Source organism: Schistocerca gregaria, chromosome 4 (assembly GCF_023897955.1).
Source record: "Schistocerca gregaria isolate iqSchGreg1 chromosome 4, iqSchGreg1.2, whole genome shotgun sequence".
NCBI lineage: Eukaryota > Metazoa > Arthropoda > Insecta > Orthoptera > Acrididae > Schistocerca > Schistocerca gregaria.
Window position 1 is genome coordinate 597,043,614 of NC_064923.1, and position 9,823 is coordinate 597,053,436.

Here is a 9,823-nt window from a genome sequence, read left to right on the forward strand (position 1 = left end):
CACACACTGTAAGGATTAAAAGGCACCAGGCAGAGTACGGCCAGAGCATAATAAGTCGCAGAGCGATTAAAACAGCCACGCGATGGACGACGTAGCACGGAAGAATGATGGACAGCAAACTATATACAGGTCGAGCACACAATTAAAATTACATCATTTGATGACAATGTATAACGGCTCCGAACACAATAGGAAGGCTGCACACTTGATGATGAGTAAAATATAGGGAGGAGTAGTGAGGGGTGGGGGACAAGGGCGAAGGTAAAAGGAGGCGAGAAGGAGGGGAAAGAAAGTGGGGCGAGGTGGGGTGAGGGGGCGCGCCTAAGGGGGCGGGGGAGGGAAGGATGGGAGACGAAAACAGCTGAAGACGGAGTGCACAGACTCAGGGGTGAAGGAGGAAAATCAGCTATGGGAGAAGGAGGGGAGAGGAACTAGGGGGCCATGGCGAGGGGGGAACAAGGCCAGGCTACAGTTGGTAGGAAGGGTAGAGGTCAAGGCAAAGTTCAACATCCGAGTGGGGGAAGTGCTGGAAACTGCCCTGATGAAGGAGATGGAAAGTGTGGGGGTGGAGAGAGGGAGGGATACAGCGATAGAGGCGTGGAAATGGGCGGGAGGTGAAGGAGGAAACCAGGTGTGGTGGCGGTGGGTGGGGGAGGGGGGCGGGGGGGGGGGGGGGAGGGTGAGCCGTGTTCGTGACGGACGCGGTTCTAAACACTCGCATGGTGGAGGTACCTTCTTCCTGATCGGCTGCTCGTGACATTGGCGGATGCACCAAAAGGTTCGCCGTATGAGCGACCTCTCTTGCCGATTTACGCACCCTCCGTACTGTGGTCCGGTGAACGTGAACGCTCTCTGCGGGTCGCGGTGCAAATGACGGTCGGGGTGTCGCGTAGTCGCAGGGGCTGAGCTGGCAACCAATCCGACAGCGGTGTGTTACCGTGTGGCGTCGGCGCTCGACGGCTTTTGCGACACGCCAAAAACTGTAGACGAAAACAGAGGTTGGAATACACCCAGCAAATAACTAAATACGAAGGCTGCAAGGTGAAAAGTTTGGGACAAGAGCGGTTAATAGTCGAAAATGAAAATCACTGTTGGTTTCTCACGTAAAGAAATGTTGCCTCGCAGGTACACAGAGAATACGGAATAAATTTTACGCATGTTACATGAATTGTACAGATTGGCGTGTGCTGAAGAGAGAAGATAGATTCTAAATTAAATGATAATTAATTGAAATCCTCAGCTGCCGTCAGGTGTTGTAGATATACCTCATTTGGGATAGCTGAAAATGTTTGCCCTGACCTGGACTCGAACCCGGGATCTCCTGATTACATGGCAGACGCTCTATCCAGCTCTTTTTTTAAATTTTTTTTGTTTTCGATATTGATTGTTGAATTTGTTTCGGTCGGACGTGTGATGGCATCCGTTCAGGTTCTTTGTTTATACGTTCACTCAAATTTTTTCATTACAGAGGGTAGCTAACCCTCTGACCGAGCACGCTGAGCTACCGTGCCGGCTTGTACTCTTACGGGAATCGTCACCTTAGTGTCCGCGAGTAATGAGTGGATGGCAAAATATCTATTAGGTACATTACGTATGTAGATTGTGGGCAGTTGGAATGTGAGTCTCACGGGAAGCGTGCAAGGGATAAGTACCTGCAGTCACGCTATTCATCTGTGTCCTCGGTGGCTTAGATGGACAGTGAGTCTGCCATGTAAGCATGAGATCCCTGGTTCGAGTCCCGGTCGGGGCACAGATTTTCAGCTGTCCCAAACGAGGCATATCAACAACACCTGTCGGCAGCTGAGGCTTACAATTAATTATCATTTATTCTAGAGAAGCAGCATGGTCATCAATGGTATCTCTCCTTTCGAGAGCAGTTACTATCTTCATAGATTCTAAATTAGTATATCACGGGAATGACATTCGTTTTCTCCATGAATTAGGAACCTTGTACTCAGGTTTCAAAGTTGTAAAGTGCATTTGGTATACCCTGTACGTAACGAGGAGTGTCGACACTTGGAAGCCGTACCTCGTGCGGGACCACCCTCCGCCCGCCCACTTCTCCCGAGGCCACTCCCCTTGTACAAACTGGGCCAGCTGCCTGCAGCACTTTGAGGGCTTATTGGAAATTCCTGCTCTTTCCACGTCGCTGGAATCCCGATATTAAGACGTGCTTTGTTTATCAACGCGGCCGTGCTATTCGGCGCACGCGGAGGTGCCTCCGGTGCCCCCAAGCGGCCTACAAGTCCTTCCGGTCCGGGGCACAGCCAACAGTCGCCCCTAGCAACTCATCTGGGAGAAGGCAGACGCTTGTCTCTTTTTCTCGAACCGCCTGCAGCTCTTTGCTGCTTCCGCTTGCCCTGAGTCTCCCGAACACACATTACGAAAAATGACTCGTAACTTTATTTATTGCCTCTTTTCCCCAGAAGCTGCCTGAAACGCCCTGCTTAAGCCGCAGGACAGGACAGGCAGTTTAAATCGTGGAAAGGGAACAAAGTAAGGGGCTGTCAGTTACATTCGAACATACAACGTTATTTACTTGATCAAACATTACAAATACCAAAAATTTATTTATTTATTTAAAACAAAACAGCTGTCATCTTTGGAACTTGATCACCGGCTGAATGCATTGTACAATCTAATGCCTTAAGGGCAGGACAACTTTAATTTAAAAACGGCTGAAAGTCAATAACTTAAAACGCAAGCATAATCATAAATTTAAAAGGCAAGCCTTGTCTCACAACAGTTCTTTAGTCAGGCTGAAGGCCCAAGAATCCAACACTTTAAGAGCAAACAATTTAAATTCAAAATCGGCTGAAGGCCCAACACATAGAACCCCATAATATTAAATTCTTTTAAAATACCAGGGGTCTCACCTGAAACAGTTTCTTAAATTAGCCTGAAGGCCTTGAGAGCAAAGCAACTCAAACTCAAAATCGGCTGAAGGCCGAATACTTAAAATTCAACAACATTAAAACTAGAAAATGTCAAAGGCCTTACGTGAAACAGTTCTCTAAATTAGGCTGAAGGCCTAAAGAATCTTACACCGTAAGGGCAAAACAATCTTAATTTAAAAATCGGCTAAAGCCATACAAGTACAAACATCAAGAACGAAAGGCAGTACACCAAAGGATGCTCAGATGTTCGAGGGTCGGCATGGAATTCAAACACTAACGCTCGCTCAGGTGAGACAGGCAGTCGGCCCAACCATTTTCAATCCACTGGGAACCCAACCGACAGACAGTCAACAGACCAATGATCAAGATCAGTTCTGCTCCACATTTGCACCAAAACTCAAACGATGCTAACGGCGGAGACTGGAACATCGACCAGAAAGGATCACAGACGACCCATAAACGGTGGACGACCCAAATGCACGTCGTCTAATCAGACGACCGACCAAACGGCCAAGCAAGGTCGTTGCCACTCAAACGTGTCTGTCGGCAATCACCGGGCTGGAGATGGCTGTCCTGTCCTTGCTCGCTGCTCCACGCCAACCGACCAACTCAGAGCCAGTACGCCGACAACCTTTACATAACTTTTCAGTCAAAGCAACATAAACGACACACAGTTTCACGAACTCTTGCACGAAGAACTAGACAATGCTAACGGCAGTGACTGAGCAAAACAAGGACAAACCGCGAGTTGAGACCCTCACCGCCAACCCATAAGCGATGGGTGAGCAAATACACGTAGTCCGCTAAGACGACCAACCTACGATCTACCAAGACCGTCCCCAGCCATGTGTGCCGGCAACGGACGGGCGAGTCATGGCTATCCTAACCTCTCTGCCGCGTCCCAACTGTCCTACTGCCAGGTCCTAACTCCACTGCTGGCGTGTTTCAGCTCCTTGGACGACACCCGACGACCAGGAAGTAATAGCAGTCCAGCAAAGATAATACGGCAGGGCTTATATCGATAAGCGCTGCTGCTGCCGCTTACGAGCAGGCAAGGCAGCATCTCAGTGACACCAGTAACGGAAAATTAACATAACGAGGCGGCAGTACAGTAAAAACAGGGTGTTAAGTAAGAGATGGCACGGACACGAGCCACGCACGGCTCACTGTCATTGTAGACAACCATATGGGACCTTTCAGAATGAGATTTTCACTCTGCAGCGGAGTGTGCGCTGATATGAAACTTCCTGGCAGATTAAAACTGTGTGCCCGACCGAGACTCGAATTCGGGAGGACGGGACGTGAGTCATGCTTGGATAGCTCAGTTGGTAGAGCACTTGCCCGCGAATGGCAACGGTCCCGAGTTCGAGTCTCGGTCCGGCAAACACTTTTAATCTGCCAGGAAGTTTCATATCAGCACACTGTCTTACTGTTTATTTGTATTATGTTGTAAGATATTCATTTTTTGTCTATGTGTTCTGGGTGTTTTACGTGTACAAAACATTTACTGCCAGTCTGTGAGTAATCGAAATATGTTCGTCCGTGTGCTCTCACATTATCTAGATATATTTTGTCCAAGTCGAATGATTCTGATCTGCGCAGGGAGACCTGGAGCATGAGATCGAACAGTGGCTCTGTTGATGTAGGAATATTTTCTGTCCTTAGGATGATTCTGTCCGTTTGCTCGGTTACTGGAAAACAGAGAGAATCTCCCTTTCGATGGCACAATCTAAGTAGCATCCGCTATGTTGTGTGCAGTATCTCTTTTTTCTCTAGCCTACTTAAAAGTAAGTTAAGTTCTAAATTATCATAATTAGGTGCAGCTGGCTTGCTGTTGGCGCTGGTTGCTGTTTTGTTCTCTGAGGTGGTACTAGACGGATTGTGGCTTCGTGTTGGCCTCTGATTGGGGGACAGTTTAAGACCACTTTGGGATGTCACACGGTTACTTTTCGTTTTGTCACACACTTCTTCAGTGCTGTTTGCCTACACACGTTTTTCACTGATGTTGGTGGTGCTTGCTGGCGTGGTGCCGGCGATGGTGGTGATTTGTATGTGACTGACTGTATGTGTTTTGTTGTCTTTGTTTATGTTTGGAGTGAAGGTTGTTGCTAGACGCACGTTGACATCGTTGCAAATGTCACATGTCTCTCCCTCAGATTTGTCCTCATCTAATTGGTCTACTTTTATGAGTCTGGGTCCGGTAGTATTTCTCTGTGGCCTGAGTGTTTCTATGTGTTTTGATTCATGGACTGCATGCCTGTCTGTTCCTTGTTCCTTTTTCCCGGGGTGAAGAGTACCTCCCGAGACAAATTTGGCTGGTTTGATGTACTGTTCATATTTACGTGTGTCGTAGGGTTTTCCATGTGAAGATGATTCTCGTTTGTGTTCATCTTGTGTATGTGTGGTGTGACGTACTTCGGCTGGGAGAAATTGTGAGGAAGTATGTTGGTTTTCTTTGTACATTTTCTTGTGCACAATATATGTAAGCTCATCTTCCAACTCATATATCATCTGCGTTAATGTTATTTGGAAGTTTATCCAGCGGTGCAATTGCCTTTTAATTTGCTTTGCCACCTCGTAATGGATGGAGCCACAGATTGTCATGTCATCTAAATATTCTATCGTATTAATGCAGCTATCCTGTAACGTCGTTGAGTGTGTTAGGGGCGGGACGGATTCATTATCGACGTAATTCTCCGGCAGAACATTCATTTGTTTTCTCCAGGAAATTGCTCTTTGGTAGCCTCTCTGTAATGTTGACGGTTATTTGTATTTATGTTTTTTGGGTGATTGGCTTTGGGCGTTCTTGTTTCTTGTGCGTGTGCTGATTTTTAGCTGCCATAGTCTATACTGTCCAGGAGCCGGTCATGCAACTGTTTATGGGTCTGACAATCACCTACTTTTATTTTATTGCAGACGCGTCCTCTGCATTTGCAGAGGATACAGACGCAAACCGCGGACCGGCACTCACTGCGCTTGTATCTTTGGTTGCTGCACTTGGCACACGTGACGTCGGCTTTTCTGCAGGTTTTAGTCGTACGTCCTAGGTCGCAACACTTAAAACACTGGTTTACCACTGCAGAGTCTTTCACAGAAAGTGATTCGAAGTCTATGTAGACTCTCTGTCTTCTTGTAACGACTCTGTACCGGTGTAGGCTGACCTCCAGTATCTGGTGACTGAAACCCCTTCCCTTAGGCCCTGTTTTGAATCTTCTTCTGATCTCTCTGTCGAAGTCTTCTTTCGTGGTGTAACCCTTTGAATTCTGCTCGTAAAGGCTTTCTAGAAACTCTTCGTCGGTAAGTATATCTGGCACGTGATCTACTGCCACGAGCGGCTTGCGTTTTCGAAGTCCTTTACAGACACTGGTGTGCAGGTCTTAAGTCTTTTCTATTATTTTTCGACAATCCTCCTGTGTTTCCGTTTCTATTATAGCTGCAGTCTGTGTGGCTCTGATTGATTTTATATGTGTATTCTCTTTCCTGGGATTTATATTCATTGTGATGGTCTGTCTAACAGCTTTCGCGTCTTGATTTTCTGTCGATTTGGTATAGAGGGTTGTGGCCTGTTTTGTTTTAGCCTGTTCTGTTCTTCGAGCCTCTTTGGTTTTGGGCTCTATAGTTAAGGCGGCAGCATATGTCAGTGTCTGCGCTTGTGTCTGTGCTTGTTGTGTGACTGTATTAGTTAGTTCTCTTATTTGTTGCTGTAAGTCTTGGTTCGCTACACTCAATTCCCTATTTTCGTTCTCTGATTTCGCAACCTTCTCTTGCAAAGTTTGTATTTGTAAGTCTTTGACTGGATTCGAGGCTCTCTGTAGTTCTAGTCTTAGTTGCCTGTTTTCATCGTTAAGGCAGGACAGTTTAGCTTCAAGGCTAGTTATTTCGAAAGCCAAGGGAAACACTTTGTTTCTAATGACGGTTAACAGACCAGATGAAACTTGCTTAGCTGTTAACTCTGCTCATATTTCACTCAACATTTTGTCTATGGCTGCTATGTTTTGACTGGGGGACATAGGCACAAGTTTTTCCTCCGTGTGGTCCGTACCGGGTGTGACGTTGATGGCTCGAGCTAGTGTCTTACCCCATGCTTTCCTTCTTCTTCCGTCGGCCTCTGCTGTGGTGGTGTTGCTGCTTCGTCGGCTGGAATCCAGGGCAGGAGGTAGGCAGGTGGTTGTTTACCAACAGCAGGGAGCACAGCTGGTGGCCGCTACTGCTGACGTCGACGGCGGGGCGCGGGGCAGCCGGTGGCCGCTGCCGACGCGTCGGATTCCACTGCGGCTGTCGAGGTGTCGCAGCGCGCGGCGCAGATTGTTGACACGCGAGAACCGGCGCGGCTGACTGGCGAAACCAACACGCGCTCGGCCAGCGGGAGGGCGACGGCCTCTCCGTTGACGCGTTGCACACGACTAACGCACTAGAAATACTTTAATCACTCTCTCTGTTTTATTTACAGTTGTTAATGAGTAAACGAGAACGGACTATGTAAGATAACACTCCCGGTACACGATAATTAAAAATCAGTGTCCACAATCAAATTTTTAGCGAGAAAATCTGCATCTGAATGCGGAGCCACATCACACTGCAACCGACTCGGCGGCCATCTTGCTCGTGGTTCGGGCAGCCATGACTTTCCCGATCGTGGCAAGTGGGGACGACCTTGGTTTGTCGTTCGGTCGTTTGTCTCATTGGGCGACATGTATTTGGTCGCCCAACCGCTTCTGGGTTCTCTGTATGTGTCGACTTGTGATTCGTCCTTGTTGTTCCACAGTCACCGGTTTTAGTATTGTTCAAGTTGTTTGTGGATGCTCTTTCGTGGAACTGTGTGTAGCTTGTGTGGTTTTGACTGAGCAGCTACTTTAACGCTGTCTGCGTGCTGCATGTAGTCGGTCGGTTGGGACAGAGCAACAAGGAAGTCTCCACAGCACTAGGCCAGACCAGGACCGCTGGCGGCATGCACGTGTGGTCGTACTGTGTGGTGCTAGGTGCTAGAGCTACAACGTTCGTTGCCCACTGAACCTGGACACTGAAGTTCAGTGATCAGTTAACCTGTTATCAAACCTCAACTTCTGTGACATCTCTTCGTCCATTGCTGTGGTTGTTGCTTCCTGGGCCGTTCCGGGTAGCAGCAAACTATGGTGTGCTGGAGTCGGCGAAATTTTGCAGCTGTCTTCCTGTATGGTCTTTAACTATTAAATTGATTGTTACTTATCAGTGAACTGCACCAGCGGCATTTTCTGCCTTGTAGCCACTAATGTCCCAGTTACCTGCCCCAGTCGTTAGCATAGTTTTCCGGCAATGTGTTTTCCTCGCCGTGTTGATGCTGTCTGGCAAGGTGTGAAGTTCGACAGCCCTTCAGTTGTTTGTTATTCCTAAGAGTGGTTATTGTGCCTTGGCTGTTTTTAGATGGCAATTTTTGAGACGTAGTGTGGCTGGTATCTTCATCCTCGGCTGATATTTTCCGTTGACATTCTGTTAGTTGGGCGGAAGGGAATTGATTAGGTTGTTGGTCGGTCCTTCAGCCATCCCTGGATCGGATTGCCATCCAATTATTTAACCTGTCTCACCTCACCTTACGTTAGAGCTACCTCCTAAGGCCGACCCTTGGTACACTTCTGAGCACCACTGTTCTGTTGGTTTTTGATTGTGATTTTCATTTTAGTCTGATGTACTGTGCGAGGCCTTCAGCCGTCTATTAATTTAGCTTATTTTAATTTTAAAATAAGGCCTTCAACTGAGTTAAATTAAAGTTGAAGATTGATTTGTTGAATAACTAAAATTTTGAAAGTTTGTTCTATCTGAAGTCCTTGTTGTCCAGGCCCTAAGCCCAGAGTTGTTCAGTGTCTTGTACGTGGCCTTCAGCCGAGTATTTACGTGAAATATTTTTTTTAAGTAAGGCCGTCAGCCGAGTGTTTTCTTTAAAGTAATTTTTGTAACTTGTGTTCAGGCCTTTACCCTCTGGTTTTTTTGTGTGATTTTGGTATTGCAAGTTTTCTTAACTAGGGCTTCACCTGTGTTGTTTTAATTTGATCCTTTTAAGGCAATGCGTAACTAAATGGTTCCTAGGAAAATAAAGTTTGTGTGTTTGGTGCAACTAACAGTAACTGATTATGGGCCCCCTCCACAACCATAACCTGATCCGCTCTATCCTGCGAAACGAGATTTCAACAGCATTGCAGTGACACGGGTAATAAAGTATCTTTCATCAGTGTTTCAGCGACATTGTCGTTGTTCAGTATTTGAGTGACGTAGTTAGGCAGGCATTGTGCTTAATCACTGTAGGAGCGATGTGGTTGGTTTTAAGCTGTCATTGTGGTTTATTATGCCTATGTCAATTTAGTTGTATTTTCTGTCATGTTTGTGACTTTGATTGGGTTGGTTTAATGTAGCTTGCTAGCATGATCTTATGTTTTGTTAAACTGTCTACGTTAGCGTATTCACCACTAATATAAGTGAGGGACGTCTTTGGATGTCAAGATTCTTCCTTGTTTGTCTTCTGTTAAAAATTAGCATTCAGTTTGGCTTTTCTTATTGAGTGCATATGTTACAGCGATGTGTCTTCAAGCAATGTAAAGAAATGTGATGATTGGTTGAAACATTAAATTATGAGGGTTGCCTCCATTTCAGTACTGGTAGCGCCGAGATTGTGTAACATATAGTGGGACACATCTGAGAGCTATTGATGTAGGGTTGCCACAGTTTAATTGTGTTGTAGTTTAGTGCACTAGCTGCACTTAGGTTAATATATGTAAAGTCAGCAGATATATGTTTGTTATGTATATTTTTAGAGCTGTGTGTACAAGGGCGGTTATAAAGAAATTGAAAACTAACTTGTAAATATGTTTAGTGATTCCCAAGGAGAAAGATTTGTTTTTGCTATTGACAAATGAGGTTAAACGCAGATGGCTATTCAACTGTGTTTGATCGACGAT

At 46.3% G+C, this 9,823-nt stretch overlaps 1 non-coding gene across 1 annotated transcript; it reads left to right on the plus strand.

The window, feature by feature from the left end:
- Positions 1–4,206: 4,206 nt before the first annotated feature.
- Trnas-cga (transfer RNA serine (anticodon CGA)) lies at positions 4,207–4,281 on the plus strand. Its single transcript has one exon. It is a non-coding gene; the product is annotated as a tRNA-Ser (tRNA).
- The last annotated feature ends 5,542 nt before the right edge of the window (positions 4,282–9,823 follow it).